This window comes from Rhamphochromis sp. 'chilingali', assembly GCF_963969265.1.
Source record: "Rhamphochromis sp. 'chilingali' genome assembly, chromosome: 1".
In the NCBI taxonomy this organism is placed as follows: domain Eukaryota; kingdom Metazoa; phylum Chordata; class Actinopteri; order Cichliformes; family Cichlidae; genus Rhamphochromis; species Rhamphochromis sp. 'chilingali'.
The window spans coordinates 66,869,260-66,893,524 of NC_137929.1; the positions used below are offsets into that span (position 1 = coordinate 66,869,260).

General features: G+C 42.3%; 1 pseudogene across 1 annotated transcript in view; it reads left to right on the forward strand.

Annotated features, from left to right (window-relative positions):
* LOC308398086 (NLR family CARD domain-containing protein 3-like) overlaps positions 1 to 8,493 on the forward strand; it is a 42,116-nt pseudogene extending 33,623 nt beyond the window's left edge. Inside the window, exons 6-8 of the transcript XR_013974755.1 lie at positions 2,442 to 2,615; positions 6,649 to 6,695; positions 6,857 to 8,493. The product of XR_013974755.1 is annotated as an NLR family CARD domain-containing protein 3-like (transcript). The remainder of the gene's footprint in view (positions 1 to 2,441; positions 2,616 to 6,648; positions 6,696 to 6,856) is intronic.
* Positions 8,494 to 24,265: the final 15,772 nt, after the last annotated feature.

Below are 24,265 nucleotides of genomic sequence, written 5' to 3' on the forward strand. Positions count from 1 at the left end.
GTTGTCAAACAGCTAACAGATCATCTGCAGAGAAATGGTTTATTTGAAGAGTTTCAGTCAGGTTTCAGAGGTCATCACAGCACAGAAAAAGCTTTAGTGAAGGTTACAAATGATCTTCTTATGGCCTGTGACAGTGGACTCATCTCTGTGCTTGTCCTTCTAGACCTCAGAGCAGCGTTCGATACTGTCGACCATAATATCCTTTTAGAGCAATTAGAACATGCTGTAGGTATTTCAGGTACTGTGCTGCAGTGGTTTATATCATATCTATCTAATAGACTCCAATTTGTGTATGTAAATGGAGAGTCCTCTTCACCCACTAAGGTTAATTATGGTGTTCCGCAAGGTTCAGTGCTAGGACGAATTCTATTTACATTATACATGCTTCCCTTAAGCAGTATCATTAGAAGACATAGTATACATTTCATTTTATTATTTTAATTTGGTTTTTGTTTTGATCTGAGTTGTTCAGCACTTTGGTCTGCCTGGTGTGTTCTTAAAGTGCTACACAAATAAACGATGATGATGATGATGATACATTTTCACTGCTATGCTGATGACACCCAACCCTATCTTTCCATGAAGCCAGATAACACACACCAATTAGTTAAACTACAGGAATGTCTTAAAGACATAAAGACCTGGATGGCCGCTAACTTTCTGCTTCTTAATTCAGATAAAACTGAGGTTATTGTACTCAGCCCTGAAAATCTTAGAAATAAGGTATCTAAGCAGATTCTTACTCTGGATGGCATTACCTTGGCCTCCAGTAACACTGTGAGGAACCTTGGAGTCATTTTTGACCGGGATATGTCCTTCAACGCTCATATTAAACAAATATGTAAGACTGCTTTCTTCCATTTGTGCAACATCACTAAAATTGGAAATATCCTTTCTCAGAGTGACGCTGAAAAACTAGTTCACGCATTTATTACTTCCAGGCTGGACTACTGTAATTCATTATTATCAGGATGTCCTAAAAACTCGCTGAAAAGCCTTCAGCTAATCCAAAATGCTGCAGCAAGATTCCTGACAGGGACTAGAAAGAGAGAGCAGATTTCTCCTGTTTTGGCTTCACTTCATTGGCTTCCTGTTAAATCCAGAATTGAATTCAAAATCCTGCTCCTCACATACAAGGTCTTAAATAATCAGGCCCCATCTTATCTTAATGACCTTGTAGTACCATATCACCCTATTAGAGCACTTTGCTCTCGCTCTGCAGGCCTACTTGTTGTTCCTAGAGTATTTAAAAGTAGAATGGGAGGGAGAGCCTTCAGTTTTCCAGCCCCTCTTCTGTGGAACCAGCTTCCAGTTTGAGTTTTTCCTTTCCAGTCACCTTTCTCACTCACTATGTGTTAAAAGACCTCTCAGCATTGAATCATACTTATTAATCTCTGTCTCTCTTCCACAGCATGTCTTTCATCCTGTTTTCCTTCTCTCACCCCAACCGGTCGCACCAGATGGCCCCGCCCCTCCCTGAGCCTGGTTCTGCTGGAGGTTTCTTCCTGTTAAAAGGGAGTTTTTCCTTCCCACTGTCGACAAAGTGCTTGCTCATAGGGGGTCATATGATTGTTGGGTTTTTCTCTGTATCTATTACTGTACGATCTACTGTACAATATAAAGCGCCTTGAGGCGACTGCTGTTGTGATTTGGTGCTATATAAATAAAATTGAATTGAATTGATAATTGTTGGTGTTAATCAATTAATGAGTTAATATGATAATAGCAGGTTAACTTGCCCTAATAATTTGTCTTTGGTGACAAACTGATGTGATCTCCATGTTTCCTTTGTTGGACTGTGGGCGAGTGTCAGAACTGAATGTACTGAGTAACATTTAGTGTTTAAATATGTGTCAGTTCCAGTTTTAGAGCTCTAAAGTGCAGCTATCATGTTAGGAATAGACGGGAACACTGAGCACACTGAGGTCAAATCTTTATTTTACCACTCGCTGCATTCTTGATGTTCATGAATTCAGCAGGTTCATGATTGTCTGCAGCATGGATCTCATATTTCCATCTAAAGTGTTGAATTTGACTGTTTGATGGTCTTTATGATCTCTAGCACCAGTTCATCTGTAGGGCGTGCTCAGTCCATCCATTTAGTGAAAGGATGTTTAAAGGTCTCCTTGTTCTGTGAGCATGCACAGATCCTGAAGCAGAAAGCCTGGGTTAACAGAGAAATGATCATCACTGTGATGATACTCATCATCTCTGACTTACCAAGTGCTGCTCACAGTGGATTGTCTGATGGTTGGGGCTTTCTCTCTAATATTGGAGGCTGTTACATTACACTGTTAAACAGCTTGAGATGACTGTTGTTGTCTGTTGGGAATTGTCACTCCTAAATAAAGTTACATTGAATGGATGTAAATGGATAGATGTTATTGTGACAAAGAGAAAATGATTGTTGACAGATGGATTGTTGTTTTGTGTGTCTGCAGTCTGTCAGGCTGTCTGATCACAGAGGAAGGTTGTACTTCTCTGGCCTCAGCTCTGAGCTCCAACCCCTCCCATCTGAGAGAGCTGGACCTGAGCTACAATCATCCAGGAGGGTCAGGAATGAAGCTGCTGTCGGCTGGACTGAAGGATCCAGGCTGGACACTGGACACTCTCAGGTATGGAGAGAATGTATGATAGAGGAGGAAGAGCTGGAAACATTTCCTGTGTCCTTCACTCACTTCCTGTTTGTTTCCTGCAGATAACACATGAACAATCACACATGCAGGAATATTTTCAGGGACGGACACACTAGTCTAACTGGGATAGTACATAGATATTTATGTAGGGGGTCTCCAAGCAGTCTGTTTGCAGGAACATTAATGATAATTGATAAGTCATGTTGAGAGTTTCATTAAAAATAGACCTACAGTTAGGTCCATAAATATTTGGACAGAAACAACATTTTGTAACTTTAGATACACTCTGCATCTGTGACCTAGATAGACTAGGTCACAGGTGTACCTGAGATAGTGGCCACTGTGTATCTAATAAAGTGTCTGCCATGTGTATGTTTCCCATGCTGTATGTCCACAGTGACAGTCAGTGTTAAGTCTAATTGTTGAATGTGTCATTGTGTTTCTTAAATTTGTAAGATCTGAGTTCAATCTGTAGGATCAAGACATTCCTTTGTCTCTGACCACCTCTCCAGCCACTCTGTGCTGGGGGAGGTTTTATTGCAGATACATCCTATCTGAAAGAACTGATTCTTGTGTGGTAAGCTTCCTGCCCTTTTGTGGCTTCACTGTGTTGTGCATGGTGAACCAATACAGGAATTGGACTATATATTGAGTGTGGGGGAGATTACCATTTTATGACTAAGGATGCTGTTAGAAACAGTTGGAAGTCATGCACACAGAGAAACACACATTGTCACACACTCACTCAAACACACACACACATACATACACATTCTCACATGCATACACACACACACACGTTTTTGCACATGCATACAGATGTTTACACATACACACATAGAGTTCCTTGTCTTAGAACCATTGGAGTTTTACGGTGGGAGGTGCTTTTGCTGTGATGTGTATTGTGTGAACTGTTTCTCCCAATAAAAGGCAGCGAGCGGAGGCCGGATTTGGGGTCAGTCTGCGATAGGATTCAGAGTGCTTTCTGAGACACCGGCCGAGGCCTCCCTTGCAAGTAAATCGATCGATCACTGACTGTCTTGTTTTCTTCATGATGAATAAGTCTCTAAACAAGCGGGGCTTGTGTAAACATGGGGCGACTGTGGCTCAGGGGGTTGGGAAGCGTATCTGTAACCGGAAGGTCGCCAGTTCGATCCCCGGGCTTTCTGTCCTGGTCGTTGTGTCCTTGGGCAAGGCACTTTACCCTACCGCCTACTAGTGTTGGCCAGAGTGGCCGATGGCGCGATATGGCAGCCTCGCTTCTGTCAGTCTGCCTCAGGGCAACTGTGGCTACAACTGTAGCTTGCCTCCACCAGTGTGTGAATGCGAGAGTGAATGAATAGTGGAATTGTAAAGCGCTTTGGGTGCCTTGAAAAGAACTATATAAATCCAATCCATTATTATAAACACAGACCCAGTCAGTGACACTGACAGAAGGATTAAACAAGGCTGTGAATCATTTCAGTGTGTGTGTGTGACAAAGAGGCAGACAGGAGCAGCTAACATTTGGAAATGGAAGCTTAAATACTGACAAACTCTATATTCACAGCTGAATTCACAATAAATTTATTCTCTAGTGCACATTTTTCTGTTATTGTTCTCAAACAACAGAATGAGATTGAAATATTGATTTTAACAGGGCCCATAAACAGCATTAGCTTAGCAGCATTAGCTTATCAAAGTTTCCATCATGGTCACACAAATCCCTAGCAGAGCAAAGTGGCCTACTTAGCATTAGCTGCTCAAGTTGTAGAAAGGGAGGGAAAACAGTATTAGCTTTAGCTGCTAATTGGAGCCTACTTAGCATAAACTCTTCACATCGTTATAACGCAAGGGAAAAGAGTCACTCATGGCAGCATTATTTAGCATTAACTTGGGCGATCGCGGGCGATCGCGGCTCAAGAGTTGGCAGTTCGTCTTGTAATCGGAAGGTTGCCGGTTCGAGCCCCAGCTCCGACAGTCTCGGTCGTTGTGTCCTTGGGCAAGACACTTCACCCGTTGCCTACTGGTGGTGGTCAGAGGGCCCGGCGGCACCAGTGTCCGGCGGCGCCAGTGTCCCAGTGTCCGGCGGCGCCAGTGTCCCAGTGTCCGGTGGCGCCAGTGTCCGGCGGCGCCAGTGCCCGGTAGCCTCGCCTCTGTCAGTGCTCCCCAGGGCGGCTGTGGCTACAATGTAGCTTGCCATCACCAGTGTGTGAATGTGTGTGTGAATGGGTGGCTGACTGAATGTGTAAAGCGCTTTGAGGTCCTTAGGGACTAGTAAAGCGCTGTACAAATACAGGCCATTTACCATTTACCATTAACTTCTCACATCATTATAACACAAGAGAAAAGGGTATTAGCGTTAGCTACTAATGCTTAGTTACCTCAAATTACTTTAGCTGCTCACATTGTTATAAGGAAAGAGAAAATGGTATTAGCATTAGCTGCTAGTAATTATTCACCCCTAATTAGAATAAGCCGCTAATGGCAGCCTACTTAGCATTAACTCCTCACATCGTTGTAACCCAAGGGAAGAGAGTATTATGATTAGCTGCTATCATTGTTAAAAAGTCAGAGAAAACAGTGCTAGCATTATCCAATAATGCTAACTCACATCAAATTAGCATTAGGTATTAACAACAGCCTACTTAGCATTAGCCGCTCACATTGTTACAGTGTTTACATTACATATAGGCTAATGCTAATTCACGTTAAATTAGCATTAGTTAATAATGACAGCCTACTTAGTATTAGTTGTTCACATCGTTATAAGGGAAAGAAAAACGACATGAGCATTAGTTGCTAATGCTTATATACCTAAAATTAGACATAACTGTTTATGGCGGCCTACTTAGCATTACGTGCTCACATTTTTATAATGCAAGGGAAAATGGTGTCGTGTTACGCCCAACTCACATTTAATTACAATTAGCTATTAACAACAGCCTACTTAGCATTAGCCGCTCACGTTGTTACAAAGTAAGGGAAAACAGTGTAAACATTAGCGCGTAATGTTAATTTACATCAAATTAGCATTAGCTGCTCACATTGTTATAAGGAAAGAGAAAACGGTATTAGCATTAGCTGGTATTATTCACCCCTAATTAGAATTAGCCGCTAATGGCAGCCTACTTAGCATTAAGTCCTCACATCGTTATAATGCAGGGGAAAAGAGTTAGCATTATTGGATAATGCTAATTCACATCAAATTAGCATTAGTTAATAACGGAAGACTTCGTATCATTAGCTGCTGTCATTCGTACAAAGCAAAGGAAAATGATATGAGCATTAGCTGCTAATGCTTATTCACCTAAAATTAGAATTACCCACTAATGGCGTCCTACTTAGCATTAACTCTTCACATCATTATAATGCAAGGGAAAAGAGTTAGCGATAACAGATGATGCTAATTCAAGTCAAATTAGCATTGGCTAGTAACGGCAGCCTACCTACTGGGCATTAACTCCTTACATCGTTATAATTATCAGATAATGCTAACTCACATCAAATTTGATTAGTTAATAACGGAAACCTTTTTCCAGTAAAAATTTGACTTTTTTCTCCTCTGATATTTTGTCCAATGACTGGAGATATGGTCTTGACGAATGTGTCAGAACTAATCCAAAGATATAACCCTGTGCAGTCTGGAGAAATGGCCATCATTCAGTCTGTCCTGTTTCCATCAATCACGGTCTGGTTGACCTCAGTCATGAAGCATGATGGGGCCAGACAATAAAGTCTTTAGAGAGGCTCATCTGTGCTGTCTTTCCTCCATCCAGGACCTGTAAAGGTCCAGAATGAGGGACAAACACATCTCTACAGACCTTTCACATCATGGAGATAAACTGTTCACATTTCTTCCTTCAGGTGGACGATACAGAGTGTTGTTAACAAAAAAACAGACACCACAGACAATTCATTCCCCCGGGCTTTCACTTTAATGAACACTGTGAATGTTCATGTTTATGAGAGCCATGTAAATGTCCATGTGTGCATGCTGACTGTGCTGGTCTGACCCCCCTCCTCCTTTCAGGGTGGAGCCTGCTGGAGTCCGATGGTTGAGACCAGGTCTGAGGAAGTGTAAGTGTGTTTTTAATGTGATTCATGAAAACAAAGCAGCACACATTCAACCATCTTCATCATTCACATCTCTGATGTCAGGAGTCATCATCAAAGTGTCAATCAATGAACAGATGATGGATCAATAACTGCAGCTGGATTGTGTTTGTTCTCTCCATCAGATTCCTGTCAACTCACAATCGACACAAACACAGTGAACACAAAGCTCCAACTGTCTGACAACAACAGGAAGGTGACATGTGTGGAGGAGGTTCAGTCATATCCTGATCATCTAGACAGATTCGATTATTATCATCAGCTGCTGTGTAGAAATGGTCTGACTGGTCGCTGTTACTGGGAGGTCGAGTGGAGAGGAAGAGTTTATATATCAGTGAGTTACAGAAGAATCAGAAGGAAAGGAGACAGTGATGACTGTTTGTTTGGATGGAATGATCAGTCCTGGAGTCTGTGGTGCTATAGTGGTGCTCCTCGTTCTGTCCTTCACAATAACAGACAAACACCCATCTCCTCCTCCTCCTCCTACTCTGTCTCTAACAAGAGTAGCAGTGTATGTGGACTGTCCTGCTGGCACTCTGTCCTTCTACAGAGTCTCCTCTGATACTCTGATCCACCTCCACACCTTCAACACCACATTCACTCAAACTCTTTATCCTGGGTTTTGGTTCTATACTGGTTCCTCAGTGAGTCTGTGCTGAGTTTAGTGTAAAGAGTGTCCTCCTGTTAGAGAAACACTCTGACCGTTGAACAGATACTTCAGTCTGTACATGTCTGTTTCTTTCACTCAGAAAAACGTTTTCAGATTCATGGATTCAATCAGTTGATGTTTGAAACGGTTCTAAATGATTCCTTGTAAACTTCTTCCTCTTCAGTCCTTTAAAGATGGAAGCTCCCATTATTCCAGGATCCATGTGTTGTTTTCTGTCTTTTTCCACTCAAAACGTCACAGTGAATCTCAATATGTTGTGTTTCTTGTGTAGTATGTTGTGTTTCTCTGAAGCTCAGTTCACAACCAGCTCCTCTGCATTTTCAACAAGTCTGAGCTCATTAAAATGAATCCAAATGTTTGATTTCTCTTTCTTAATCGGATGTTTCCAAACTCTCCACATCCTCTTACTGTTTCATTCATTGTTGGAAGCTCATCATATGAAAATGTTTCAGCCATAGAAGCTGAAAATATTGGCTCAATAGTTTTGAATGTAGTTCTAACCAGTGTGCTGGGCTTTTAAAAATACGTGGCTGCTGCCTGATGTTGGGCCCACAGAGGAAGACGACTCACTCACTCTTCTTCACTTCCTCCTTAAACATGTGGAAGGAGAGCAAAGTGCTGCCAGACTCTTATTTCTGACAGGAACGGAAGAAACCACAGCAAACTGTTCCAGTTATTCATATTCATCACAATCTATTTATTTCTGATGGTGTCTTCAGTCTGAGGTTTGAAGTTTCCATGTCTGTGTGATGTGTGGTGGGAAGGCTGCTGGTTAAACTGGGACTCACTGTTTAAAGCACTGAGTGCTCATAGAGAGATGCTCCATGCATCCCAGTACAGACTACAAACATGGTGGAAACTTAGCTTTGATATCCACACACTCTGCACGTCTGTGAGCAACTGTGATGAAGATGTGCAGAGATCTGTGTCCAAACAGGAGAAAGACTGTAAAGACTCTGTGCTTCTAACAGCCTCTGTTAACATATGTGAGGCTGTTTGTTGTTGTTGCCATGGAGCTTTTTACTGTTTGGGTCTGCGTCAGCAGGTCATGTGATCAGGTTTGTTCTGTGAAAGCTCGACGATGGTTCAGTGTCAGGGTTTGTTTGCATTCATCAATAAATATCAAAATAAATAAAAGACTCCATGTTTGTTCTTTCATCATGTGACCTCTGCTCATCCATCTCTGTGTAGATCAGGATACATTAAGTTAATAATACACGAGTCAGAAAAATGAGAGGTATTACCTGTAATAAATGTGAAAGTAAAGATTCCTTTAGTGATAACCAGGCAGGACTGAAACACATCCAAGCTCACAGCTGTTACCACAATAACAGCACCATCCATCCACAGGTGAGGGGAGGAGTAAAAAGAGGGACTTTCACCATTTTAAAAACACTGTGTTTTCATGTTAATTCAGGTAAAATTGGTAAAATATGTGTTCAGACTCTTATTGTGAAAGGGTACACTGCAAAGTCAGAGTGAATCCATAATGTTTATGTGAAGCGTAGTTTGGATCTTCTTCTGCTGCTGGTTCATGTTGTTTTGGGCTCTTGAATAAAACTCCTGCTCAAGCGATAACGTGGAGCAATAACAATCTTTAATACAGTTTTTCTCATGGCTGTTCACATGCCAACACATTTCTTGTTTGTGGGTAAGTACTGCCACCTAGTGGTGCATGCATGTACATCAATATAGATTACACCGCAGTTCAGTCAATAATGTTTGGAGAGATAAAACCTGCAGCTTCAGAATCAGCACAAACAGGGCGTAAACACGAAGCACGGACGTGCCGAAACATCAGAATCAGTGAGCTGTCGGCTTTCAGCCCCGACCATGTCCGTGCTGTCGGGGGTGAAAGCGACATCTCGCTGATTTTGATGCGTGATCCGTAAACGCTTTGTGTTTACGTCTTTGTGCAGAGTCCGTGTTCCTGCTCTCATTTACTGTTTTAACTGTTTGGTGGTTGTTGAAATTTTGTGAGGTTTAACCTGAGATTTTGGCGTTTTGGGCAAAATAAATTTATATTAAAAAATCCATTCAGGATTTTAATGAATCAATATCATGTTATCCAAGCTAGAATCGATTTTAATCGGTAATCAAACCCACCCCTAGTGATCGCTGTCAGCCTCTCTCGGTTTTAATCATCACTATTTTAAAGCTCAGGGTTTGTTTTTGGGGGTTTTTTACCTCTCCCGTTTGGATCTTTAGAGCTTTACCATGCTTTACCATCAATGAAACTGTGGAGCTAGAGCAGAGAGGGGTCGAGCTCACAGAGTTTGAACATGATGGGTTGTATTTAAACAAATGCAGCTTGGTTACTTTGTTACTTCCTAACATTTTTCTGTAAGTTTAAGAGCTCTGAATAACCCTGTGACTCTTCCTCCTGCACACTTTATTCAGCTGAATGTTCAGGCTGCTGCATGTTGTAACATCTCATTCATACATACATCTGTTTTCATAGTAATCAGCTAACAGGCTAAAAAGATCAAAAATGATTCCTCCATACTAGTTAAATGCTGCCTCAAACAGTGAAGAGGAGGTGATGAAGCTGAGCAGGGCAGAGTCACAGACTTTATGTGATGGTGTTGTAACTGTAAGCAGTGATGATGTGCTGTCAGTGTTTCTCTGTGGAAACTCCTGTTTGGTTTGTTATTAATGAGATGAAGCTTTAATCCCAGCATGTTCACCTCCTGTTACATGAACAGCATGAAACGTTGTGTGAGGGGAAGATTTGGATGGAACTTGCTGTCTTTGCCTCTATGTGATTAGAAATGTTATTTCCATGCTGATGTTAGACACACTGATAGATGCAGTTTGTTCATACTGACAGCACAGACACTGTTCAGCTCACATAAACACTGTGAGCACCAACTACTGCTGGATCGATGCTCTGTGCATGCAAAGCCTGCAGGGAAATGTAGTGCACTACCTGTTACTGTTGCACACATCTGTGTCACACAGTCATAAATTTATTTGTATGTGTTGTATTCTAACCCAACACACAGATGTAGAAGTGAGCAGATATTTGCAGTGACGTGTCCTGAAATAAGCTGATTGTGGGTCTGAATGCTCTGCAGGTCCCTGCTGTGACTACAGTATCAGCCCTGGCCCCACTGTGGATCTTCCTTGGAGCCCCTGGATGACTCCCACAGTGGAGGAGGGGTCCTTTGTCACAGTGGCTGACCCAGCTCCTGCACTTGGACTCTGGACCCTGCTCCAGGTCATCCACACAAACTCCACAGGAGGTCAGGAGAGCATTTGGAGCTGGTGTTCCTCACATGTAGTGGGAATATGTTCAGCTCAGTTTTGCTGCTGGGATTACATTTGAATGAGGAGACACCACATCACTGTGATTGTTGTCGTACAATCTGTTTATTCATGCACTACTGCAGCTGCTGATGTCACAGTGTTCATGGTTCATGTGTGTGTAAATGTTTTACTTTATATGATGTTTAGAAAAGCAGTCAAACACTTGTACTTCCATAAAACTCTACAGCAGATTAAATGGTTACATCCATCTTCAAACGTCCACACTGATGAAGCAGCAACAGGTTTGAACCCTCTATGTTTAACATCACTGGGGCTGTGCGCTATGACCATAATCTCATATCCTGTCATCCTGATAAACATATATATATCACAACAATTTTACATTTTCTGTGAATTTTCTGAATCTCGGGCAAATGAACTTGAATGAACCTGAACTTCCCTGAAGTGTTTCCATTTGGGCGTCGAGTGTTTTGACCAATGCATGAAATGATACATTTGTGAGTATCTGTGAGTATTTATTACACGGCGTGCTGCGGGGAAAAGCCTGTTGCAACATTCATTTTTTAGCCCCTGACGGCTCTTTTTGGTTTTTCATCCGTAAACTCTCTGCATGCTCTTTCATGTGATTCATTTTATTTTGAAAAGTCTCAATAGGATCTTGAGCTTTATTGTGAAAGGTTCAAGTGGAAAATAAACAAGCAGACGGCGGAGCCACGCGATGGTTTTACCATCGTTGTTGCTAACGACCGTCCGTAGTGTGGTTATATTAAATATAAGAGAAAGAGACAACTTTAATATAGACACTACAGTGAGCATCACAACCATGTAACATAATTTTACAACACCATGAAACAAAAGATTTTTCATATCATCATCCAATATATATCGTTATATGGAACAGGCCCAGCTCAGGCTTCCTATGATGACTTTAAAGCACAGCGCCACCCTGTGGTCATCACTGCACTGGTGAAACTACACATAACAAGATACTCTACAGGATGGACGGTGGCCCTGAGAGCTCACACACACTGCTACTTATAAAACACCATGTAAAAGCAGGCACAAAATAATCAAAGTTCAAAGAGACAATAGTGACAGAAACAGAGGGTTCACTGGTGCCGTGAGGGAGAAATCCCAGAGAAACTTCCTTCCTGCCAGTATATGACCCCACCAACAGAGACAGAACCAGTTCATCCTCCATCACTAATTTTGGCTCACGTTGCTCTTCTGTTGCTTTCCATCATAGATGTGTCTTTACTTGCTTCTTGTTTTAATTGCACTTAGAAACATGTTGTCTTTAACCTGTCACAGCTGCCTCCATGTTGCTGCTGAGAACATGTGGAGCTGATTCATGTAGTCAGACATGTCTCTGTGAACAGCCAATCACAGGAAGACATTCAGAAGCAACAGAAACTCAGAGAAACAGCTGAGATGTGCTGAGTGACACAAGAACTGACAACAAATGTTAAAGTTTCAGTTCAAATGGTCATTTTGTTTGACTGTGAGTAGATGGAGATCCTCGTCTTCCTCAGCTTTGAGTTCTTCCTCTGTTATGAGAACCTCAGGGGGAGAACATGTGCTCACTCTCAGCTGGTTTAACAGGAAAGAACCTCTTTTAGATCAAAGTGAGCTGAGAAACTGTGTGTAACAGCGTGTTTGAACTCTGTCACCTTTCTCTCCTCAGCCTGCTGCTGGACGCTGTCAGGCGCATGAAGCTCTGCTGTAAAGGCTTCCATGTCCCAGGCTTCACCTTTACCTGCTGACCAATGGGAGGCGTGGCCAAAACAGTGATGGGGAGTGGAGCAGCAGGTAGGAGAGGTGAGCCTCTTGTATGCAGCCTGTTATCTGTGGCACAAGGGAGGATGTGACAGCAGATGTTGCTGATTCAACATCTGTGTGACAGCTGGAGCAGCACAGTCTGTAGGAAACATCTGTACATGTAGGAGACACCAAGGTTTACATGGTCTAAGCAGAAAACTGACTCAAGCAGCTTCACATTACAGGCTGCTGGCTACAAGCACATGCTGATGAACACAGTGACTGGTTTCACTGGTGTCTGTCCCAGTCTGTGACAGAGGGCAAAGAGCAGCATGCGGCAGAGATACAGGAAGTGGCAGACAGATCCAGCCTGCACACAGCGTTTCCTCTGGGAGTGTGTTTCACACCCTGTTTGTGTTTATCACTAACATGTTGTAGTTTTTCCTGCACACAGCAGCACTTTGATCATTTCTTCTGGTTTTCTTCTTTTTCTAGCTTTTATACACTGACAGTAAAACAAAACTCCAAAGTCATCATTTGAGGAGCTTCTTAACAGTTTCTGTGAGTTTAGTGAAGCCAGCCTCTCAAAAATAAGTGTGTGTGTGTTGATCTATGTTATCTAATGTTCAGAGAGGACTGCACTGATTTAGCATCCAGGTGAGCAGCTTAAAAGCCAACAGGGGAAATTTAGCTGTATTATTTTGGTTTAAATGTAATAATTTATGATTAATGTTGGGTCTGTCTAGCACAGGCCCACCGCTGGAATGAGACAATTTAAAAACACAGCAAAAGCATTGAACACCAAGTAGGCAAAGTTCTTCATGTTACTCATGCATGAGGGAGACCTGCCTGGAGCCAAGTGTCGTTCCACCACTTGACCTCCGTCAGACTCTCAGCCAGGTTCCCCATAGCACTCCTTTTATTGTGGTTACATGAATATGCATAGGGTCATTAACCCTTTAAGACAGGGGTGTCAAACTCAAATACACAGTGGGCCAAAATTCAAAACTGGAACAAAGTTGCGGGCTAACATTAATATTTATTGAAAAAAAAACTTCCTCTAGATATAAGAATGAATCTTTTCTTATGGACTCAAACAAGTTTTGCTGAAAAACTGAATATGGAACAAGCAAAGCTTAATACAAAACGATATATATATTAGCTGTATAATACCAGTAGGCCAGCTCTAATAGTAATTTGGCATGTCTTTGCGGGCCAAATGTAATTAGGCTGCGGGCCAAATTTGGCCCGCGGGCCAGAGTTTGACACCTATGCTTTAAGACCTACCATAGAACCAAGTCCGCCAGAGCTTATATTATATTTTTACATGCTGTGGAGCCATTTTTGGGAGAATTTCAAGTTGCTATACATCAGTACAACAATTATAGACCAGATTTTAATAATATGTATTCATTAAGTACATAGTAATTACATAAATTGCAAAAAAGTGCGATAAACTACAAAAGAATTGAAAATCGTTTTTGCTTTTTTAACATATATTTCTAGTTAGAGAAATTTAAGACTGTAAATACAAAAAAGTTGCACAAAATAGTTTCCCACCACAGGAAATTTATTTTGAGTGTCTTCATAGTTTTATTTTTGAAATACACCAATTTTTATATACTGCAGGAAAAATGAAAATAAATATTATACTGCAAATTTGCAAAAAAGCAGCATATGCATCAAAATAAACTATTTCCAGCAGTGCAATATGAGTCCTAAGCATCCCAGAAACGACACAGAAAGTCATAAAGTCAAACATAAATTTTAAAAACACCAGTAGAGGCCCTGAGGCCCTGATGGTAAAAAAAACCTACATTTCCGTGAAAATGACGTCACTTCCGGTTTCGGGCAGGTAATGGCAGACATGCAAAGGTTCGTGCTGACGTCTATTCCAACGTAGGAAGTGTTATGAACAGATGATCGGATCGGCAAAGCGTGTTTCTGGAATATTATGTTTTTGTTGCTGCAAGTGCTTTTTATGCAGTTTTTGCAAAGCTATATGTGGAAGGAAACTGTGACCTAGGACAAGCTGATGGCATAAGATGTAAGTACAACTCCTCCGGTTTCATATGCAAAAAAAAATTATTGCCCTAGCTTATGTGGTTGCAGAGCTACCGGGATTTAAAAATAGTTACGCAAAACAGAGTGTGCCCACTCCGACCGGCTCTAAAGGGTTAACATATAACATCTTACATAGGTATACATGTGAACAAAGAATACTGTGTGTGTGTGTGTGTGTGTGTGTGTGTGTGTGTGTGTGTGTGTGTGTGTGTGTGTGTGTGGGGTCAGAGTGTGACCCCATAAATGACTTCCCTAAACCTGCTGGTCTGGAAGTCCAGCAGTTCATCTAAACAAAGGCACTTAGACTAAAACAGATATAGACACGTTTATCCTACCATAAAACAATAAGACAAGGTACGACCTCTCCCATGCTCCCAGAATGTAGGTGTGCACAAGCCTTTGTAGCCTGCTAAAGATCACACCTCCTATCACTACACAATTGATTATACACCTCTAAGCATATATGGTTAAATATTTCTAAGCATAAATGACAATCAAAAATACAAAACCTAACATTCCCCCCTTTTTGACCTTTATGCTAGAAAAGTTCCCAGTTATGAATACCTCATGTCTGACAGTTTCAATGCAAACATTTTTATACTCAGCATATGTCAAATCACCCTAAATTACTGTAAAAGTACACAGTTTAACAAATGTATTAGCAGTTATCCCATTCCTCATTGATCTCATCCAATGGCAAACTACATCCTACGAGCAAACAAAGGAATTGTTAATTTAATAGTGAAAATAAGAAAGAAACATTTTCAAAAACATCCCAGCTCTGCGGTGATCACCCATCATCTGTGCAGGGTGGTTTTAGTTCGGCAGGGCGTCATGAATGTTTCTTCCAGTTGTTTCCATCACTGTCCATAGGACCAGAGTCCAAATGTATGTAGAATAGACATTCAAACGTACCAGTTGGTTTGGTTGTTTGTCAACATGGGTCTCAGTTATCTTGAAAGCTGCAGACCTTGTCAGCACTCTAGTTTTATGGCCTCTACCAACCCCCATCACCTCACTTCAGGCCTTCGTCCTGCGAGGGGGATACTTATGACTCCTCCATTGTCCACGCTCTGCAGAAAAACCCCTCTGTGGAAAGGGTGCTGGGTCCAGTTATCTTACTGCTGTTGTGATCCCAGCAGCCTTCAGAGTGTCATCATATGCATAGTACAGTGACACAACATTAGGTGATGTTCATAGGAAACTGCTGTCATCACCACCATAGCTTCTGGTTCCTGTGCTTTTCACAGAATCATGATGCAATCCTTAGACTCCCTCTGCGCTGTCGATGGAGCTTGGCACGCTCCCCTCATCCTTCAGGTGCCCGTCTGTTGTCCACAATCTCCTCTGTTGGCCTCTGGAAAGCCCCCTTGGCACAGCTCTCATTCCAACGCAGCTTCATAGTCCTTGCTGTGGCTCCTGATGGGCCCCAAACAGCTTGACCTTTGACCTCAACCACTGCCTGGGCTGTTAGCTATACCTGGAATGGTTCTTGCTTCTCACTGGGCCTCTGAAGATTTCTCAGGAGATCCCTTTCAGCAACACTCTGACTGCTGCACCTGTATTTCCTTGCTAGTAGGAAAAACTTCTATTTGGAGAGCATGTCAACAATCATCAAACCACATTCTTTAGTTCAGTGAACTTCACTTATAGGCCATCAAAGCGTCATCTGAACATGGATGCACCACTTGCATAGGTTTAATACCTGTAAATGAACTGTTAATCACACAAATCTCACAAAAATCATAAAAATCAAAATTTAATATTAATTCATTGTTTCATGTTAATCCTGGACCCCTCCTCTTGATGCATGGACACTCCCATGAGTCAACTCATCAAACCTAGATTCCTGTCTTAAAGAAAAAGGTTAGCTAAATCCTGTCACTGTCATGGTCCGGGTGTGTGCCAGTGTGTCTCCCTCTGAGCCGGCGTCTCCACCCCTGGGAGGGGCCTCAGTGTTTTTGCTGATCGCTTACACCTGTGGGTAATTTAGCCGGGGACTCATAAGGCCAGCGTACTCAATCTCTCTTCGCCAGATTCTCTGCTAACATCAGTCAGTGCAGGCCACCACCATAATTCCCTACGTATTTTGTGAATCACCTTGCCTCACTGTATGTTTGTCTTTTGTGCTCCTCTCTCTTAGCTACACCTAACTGCCAACCCCTGCCGAAAAGCTCCTACTTGGATACTGGACCATCTGGCAGTCCCACAGGCTATTACCCGAATCACCTACCTGCCTCTCTGCCTCCACGCCAGGAGTTTTTGGATTACACACTACTCACCCCTCTATGTCATCTCCGACCACCTGTGGCAAGTACGCAGTACGAAGGAGGATTCTGAACCAACAACATAGTCATATGTCTCCTTATCCGTATCTGAACATCTGCACTCTGTTACAGTGACCCCGACCTTTTCCTGGATCTAATGTGACTCGCTTTCCAGTCCAATCCCCGGAATAGCTGTCCCCTCTGACCCGGACCAGATTGTTACTTAGTTTCAGTGGTGGAACGTCGTACTTGTCTAACTCACCTTTTTGTTTATGAATATTTGTGGAGTCATTAAACATTATTCTTAAAATCTACTTACGAGCTGTTCGGCGTCCTGCATTTGAGTCCTGTCACTCGTCTAAAACGGTCTCGGCCGTAACAGTCCCAGGCAACATCAGGGCATCTCCTCCTCTGGAGCAGCACCACCCTGGACCTATAATCCTGCAATAAAAGATGTTAGCGTGTTTTGCATATTAAGTTTGCTTAACACCTGGCTCTGCCAGGAGCCTGCATACACACCATCATGGCCTGGAAAACAAGATCTGGAAGTGAAATCAAACTTCACACTTGTAAACAATTATATCACAAGAGCAATAAGCATTCAACATCAGCAAGACAAGGATCATGTGCAGGTTTTCTCAAAACAGTAAACTACAACTATTACCATAATTTGCCTCAGACATGGATCATCCCATGTACTCAGTCAACATTAATGTAATCGGTGACTTCTCTTAAGCAAAGTCACTCCACTCATATATCACTAGGAGCTCAAAAGTGGCCAGCTAATGAGCTCCATATTAAACTATTCCACAAACACTGCATCTCTTATTCGTTTTTCTCATGTCACTTGTCCGCTTCTGCTGAATCCTCCACATACACTCTTAGAAAAAACAAACATTAGCAATACACATTGACCATCAGTGGTCAGACGCAGGTCGACAGGTTCCAGAGGTGCTATAAAAACACCATAAAGTCAACCATCCATAGCTGTGGAAAGAATGTTATTCACATCATCAAAGTAACCTTCACATTTTCCCAACAACACAGTGTAACAGCATCACCACTCCTAACCTATAAACACAGTTTTCTTCACACACAAACCCAAAAATCCTGTAGTAGGAAAAAACATCAGCCAGTGGTCCTGGTATAAATCGCATCATCAAGTCACATGAAGAACTGTAATGCTATAGAATAGAAATGTAAATGTTAGCACTGCGCAGGTGTGTACACACTTTCTCACAGTTTCCTCTGTGAGCAACACAAGGTAGTGAATAACACCCCTGATAGATGCACAGACACAGAAAGTGGCATTTAAATTAATTATTATTATTATTATTATTATTAAAACCATCACGCAACCTCGAATGTTGCTGTCATCTTCTGCTCCTGTAAAAGGAAACACACATAGATTCATCTGCACCTTTGTCAGGTGGGGGTTAACTTCACACAGTCGTGTTACATCAGTAAAGTCTTGTCAGCTTTTGTCAGCTTTTACCAATCAGTCAGTTTTTTTTCTCTTTCACTCATTCATTCATACATTCATTCTTTCTTTCTTTGCTGATAGTGGAATCGATCGTCGCATTTAGTTTCCACTCTCAGCAAAATGACGTCATTTCAAAAAGAAAAAGAAGAACTTTAGATCGGATTACCTCGCTGAATCCTTTTTGGGCAGGAACTATCATTTTCTAATTGTCCCAAATAAGTGGCTTTCTCCAGAGCCCATTTTAATGTGGAGAAACTCACTTGTAACAATTTTCTCGACGACGTGTAGCACTTTTAATTCCCGACGTGCAGATCTGCTCAAACAGAGATTATCAAAACAAAACTTTCAGTGCACTGTGAAAGTATCAAAATAAAAAGGCCTTGTTAAGTCATGACACAAGCTCCTCATCTCAGGAGGGTAAATCATACCATTAGCATGATTTATCATACCATCATACTAATTGGCAGGCTCAACTTCACAACAACAAAAAAAATCATCAGCTAGATTCACTCCAAACCAACCATCAGCCGCACAACACACAACATAACCCTAATGTCCTATTAGCTATGAGTTTAATCCCCAGGTCTGTGCTCTTCACTCATTTAGGTCACAGATTTTATTCAGTTTTCCTTTTTTCCCTTCATCATAAAACATGTGACATGTTGTCATGCACTTCACAAAAGAAGTTTGTTCTGACGTATTCAAAGTTGTGTATCTAGATACAGAATTCACTCGCACATCAAAGCAGGAAACCCACTGTTTTAGAGTCTCCACTCAACACACAACAAACTCCAACACATCCCATTCACTCGTGCTAGAATTCAATCACCTTTCATTAATCTAAAAACGATCAACTAATTTGCATATCAGCTATTAACCCACTAAGATGACAGGACAACAGAAAAGCATGTTCAAAATAGTATCACAAAAGACAATTCCCCTCATACAGTAAATCACTTGTGCTGCATCAATCAAGCAGGAAGCTTCTTCCAATTTACTATATCAACGACTAAATTTATTGTCTGATCACTGGTTGGTCAAACCAGAATCTTTTTCCCACAAAAATTAAACTGTTGTCCTGCAACCTAGAGTCAATTTTTTGCATTGGATAAATTCAGCATTTGATAACAAGTGTCTGCTAAATTAACACTATTTTAACACTGATGAGAGATAACAAGCTGATCTTCATTGCATGTGTGTTTGTGTTATTAGGCAGGTCTAATGCATGTCTGTGGAGCTGCATCTCCAGCAGGACATGTTCTTAAAGCTGCCTTTCCTACACACTTCTCTACTATTATTTGACCATTTCTTAACTAATGTGCTATGAGTCCACTGGTCTCGAGGTGACTTGGACAAGATGATAAACAGACTCACACGCTTAAGATGTTGTCTAATCTTCATAAGCTCTCTTGTGTTTGTGTTAGTAGGGTTAATGCATGTTCTGCTTGTGTGTGTGACTTTCTTTTTTGCAGTGTTTCAGACTCCTTCTCAATTTTCCAACTTAAGCAGTCAGTTTTCTTTTCCCCAGGTTTGCTAACCTAAATTTTGATTTCCCACATTAAACACCAGCACTCCTCTGTGTTCTCACCTAGTCTTCTCACTCTGTTGTCCTCTCACTCTGTTGTCCTCTCCCACTTCAACAGTCCAACAGCCGGCAGTTCTCCTTCAGCTTTGTCCTGTGTTTCACTGTCTCTTCTTGCCATTTTACTCCAAAGGTGGCAAATGTCAATGTTAGAGTTTGTATTGTTGATTGTCATTTATGCTTAGAAATATTTAACCATAGATGCTTAGAGGTGTATAATCAATTGTGTAGTGATAAGTTGTGTGATCTTTAACAGGCTACAGAGGCTTGGTGTATATTCCACACTAGAATGCACACCTACATCCTGGGAGCATGGGGAAGTTCGTACCTTGTTTAATTGTTTTATGGTAGGATTAACGTAGTTACGTCTGTTCTAGTCTAAGTGCTTTTTGTGTATAAATGAACTGCTGGACTTCCCCACGGTGTTATCTAGGATGAGGGAGGGTCTACCCTCTTCCTGACCAAGGATGTTTGCTTGTGTGCTTTTATGACCCTTAGATCAGCAGTACCCCACACACACACATCCACCACACACACATACATCCACCACACACATACATCCACCACACACACACACACACAGGCAAGGTACTCTTTGTGTGTATGTAGACGTCATATGTTAGTGAACCTATGCATATTCATGTAACCTCAATAAAAGGGCAGTGGTACGGGAGAACGGACGAGAGCAACTGGGGTCAAGCGAAGGGACGGCGCTTTGTCCGGTTTTCTCCCGTGCACGAGTAACATGAAGAATTTTGCCTACTTGTGTCTTGCTTTGCAGTGTAATTATATTGTCTTCAACGTTCCAGCGGATGGGTTCAAGCTACAAACCTATCATTAATTGGTCCTTCGAGCCGGATCCCTGGAATCGCATTCACCGAGGGGAGGAGAGGCACGCTGAAAGACTGACGTCAGCCAGGAAGTTCCTGTGGATTCGCAGTCTGTCTTTTCTCCTCGATGAATGACGAGGAGTGATAACTGGGTTAGTGTCCCGAAAAAGAAGTTTTGTTTAAATCGCCCAAGGGCCCAAGCGTCCGGTGAGTGTCCGGTTTTGAAATCGCCCTGGGTGTGTGTCCCGAGCGTCCCTTCATTGGGTTTTGTCGCGCGACTGGGTGAGCATCCCACAACTGGGTCAGGGTCCCGAGCGGTCCGGTGTGAGTCCGGAGTAGGCCTATTTTGTGTTGTTGTCGTTGTTGTCGTCGTTGTTGTTGTTATTGTTGTGTGAGTGTTTGCGGAGCAGAACACGTGGTCAGTGACACCGTCTGTTGTTGTTATCATGGTTTCCTAAGCAACCGGGGGTGTGTGGAGAAGGGCCAGCCCACATCAGCAGCTATGCTCTGGTGAAGGGCTTTCCCCCACCCCTTGCTGACACAAAACGTTAACTCTTTAGCTTGCCCTGATCGACAACAGCCTGTGTGCCAGACCATAGACGTAATTGAGGTGGATAGTTGTTAAAAGTAATCTACATTAAGCTTGTGGTTGCTCAAATTCAGTACAATGACATATGAGGTGAAGTGATATGGGCAAATATTTAAACTCATGAAGTGCATAGAGGCACTTGACCTGTGTGAAAGACTGTCGTCTTATTATGAGCCATTGTTGAGATATAGAGCACACCTGTGAACACAACTAATATGCTGAACCCTGTATGAAACATCTAAAAGTACGTGATGGAGAAGCTGTATTGAATATGAAAGTGGCAGTGGTACGGGAGAACAGACGAGAGCAACTGGGGTCAAGCGAAGGGACGGCGCTTTGTCCGGTTTTCTCCCGTGCACGAGTAACATGAAGAACTTTGCCTACTTGTGTCTTGCTTTGCAGTGTAATTATATTGTCTTCAACGTTCCAGCGGATGGGTTCAAGCTACAAACCTATCAGTCAAACTCCAACAGTCTCCTCAGTTCTCCTCAAAAGTTTTCTTCACATGCACAGTGAAGTTGCAGCTTGTTGGAAACACGGTGCCATTCATCCAATCAGGCAGGATGATGGGTTTGCTCTTCTTCTCTGATGCTGTTTGTCCACACTGCTGCTGTTTGCTGGGACTCTTTGCTCAGGACTTTGCTGCTGTCTCTTTATCTGCCATGTTATTGCTCTTTGGAGCTGCATTCCTTGTCTTCAGGGAGGAGTGAGAGCTCGCTTGTGAGGTTGAGAGACACATGGCGCTGTAAATAAGTCAGCCAGAAACTTGGCCTGCATGTTTCCAATGATGTTAAACTATAACTTTCTTCCGACCGCTGCATGTGGAAAATTGATTCAGGTCTGCTTTTCACCTGAAAGTGACAAACTAAGACATGTTCATTATTATCATCACTGCTTAATCAACAAACATCTCTCTCTCTCTCTCTCTGTTTTTGTGAACAATCCTTTCTTAAAAGCAGAAAATTAGATTGTAGTTGTTCTTGGCTGATCAACACAAAACCTTTTTCCTATTATTATTTTCATCTAAAATGTAAATTTTGTCTAATTTTCACTCTTCTTTTTTTTTTAAATAGCTGGTGACCTGTAGAATCACCGCTCTCACAATCAAAGGCAATTACTTTCACACAGCGCACAAAAACACTGTGACGTCAGACACATTCACACTCACTTTTTCATCTGCATAAATAAATCATATGGCTGATGATATGTGCCATGGTGATCCATAGGCATGATCACAAGTTTATTTAATTATTTTCGCCTCAACAAAACAAATAAACAAAAACATGATGCTGATGCTATAAACACTCTACACACGAGTCAAGATGCAGGAAAACTGCTCAAATTCAAATTCAAATTTTATTTGTCACGTACACAGTCATACACAGTACGATATGTAGTGAAATGCTTGGACAACTGCTCGTGACCTAAAGAAAACAAAAAAGGAAAAGGCTATGAATAAGATAGGAAATAAATATGAAAAATTAAAAAGGGTAAATTTAACTGGGAAAGAATAAGATAAAATATATAAATTAAAGTTGAAAATAAAATAACTGTACAACAAAATACACAATATAGAACTATATAAGAATGTATGAAGAAATATAAATAAATATATACACAATAACAGCAGCTGTACAAGTATTAACTGGAAATGAAGAATATAATGTCCAGTGTTGTGCAATCCACATTATGTCTTGTGCAGTGCAAATATGCTTAAAGTGATTTAAGTGATGAAGTGAAAACAATGTCCAGAATGTCCAGTGTGTGTGTAAGAACTGTATGTGTGGGTCAGTACTGTGTGGTGGTGTGATTGTGATTGAGAGACCGTATCGCCTGCGGGAAGAAGCTCCTCCTCAGTCTCTCTGTGTTGGTCTTCAGGGAGCGGAATCGCTTCCCTGACCTCAACAGAGAGAACAGTCTGTTGTTGGGATGGCTGAGGTCCTTCACGATCTTCCTGGCCTTGGTCCAGCACCGCCTGCTGTAGATTGAGTGCAGGTCAGGGAGCTCGGAGCGGATGGTGCGCTCAGCTGATCGCACAACCCTCTGTAGAGCTCGTCTGTCCTGCATGGTGCTGTTCCCGAACCAGGTTAAGATGTTTCCCGTCAGGATGCTCTCTATGGTGCACGAGTAAAAGTTCCTGAGCACCTTGGAGGGCAGTTGGAAGTCTCTCAAGCATCTGAGGTGGTAGAGACGCTGACAGGCCTTTTTCACCACGGTGTTGATGTGACAGGACCATGACAGGTCCTGCGTGATGTGAACTCCGAGGTATTTGAAGCTGTCCACTCTCTCCACTGGGCACTCGTTGATGACAGGGGTCTGGTAGTTCCTCTCCTGCTTAGTGCTGAAGTCCACTATCAGCTCCTTTGTCTTACTGACGTTTAGAAGGAGGTTGTTCCTCTGGCACCAGTTCTCCAGATTCCTAATCTCCTTCAGGTAGGCCGTCTCGTTGTTATCAGAGATCAGGCCCACCATGACGGTGTCATCAGCAAACTTGATGATGGTGGTGGAGCTGGTAGTGGCCACGCAGTCATATGTGTACAGAGAGTACAGCAGGGGGCTCAGAACACACCCCTGGGGGCCTCCAGTGCTGAGAGTGGTGGAGGCTGAGACATGTCCGCCCATCCTTACTGCCTGTGGTCTGCCAGTTAGGAAGTTGGAGATCCACTGACACATAGATGAGCTGAGTCCCAGATGCTCCAGCTTGGTGGTGAGTGTGGAGGGAATTATGGTGTTAAATGCAGAGCTGTAGTCTATGCTCACGGAAACGCTGCACACTCCAGTTATCACAGTTATCATAGTTCTATTTCCCTCTCTTTGATGAGTTCTCAGACAGCTCTCGATCTGATAATGTGTAGCTTGCTCATCAGTTCAGAAGAGACCGCAACGCAACCTCACAGTGGTTGCGTGCCTTGCACACAGTGGCAAAGACTTGCACTTTCATATTCAACTCAGCTTCTCCATCAAGTAGTTTTCAGCTGTTTCATACCATGTTCAGCATATTAGTTGTTTTCACAGGTGTGC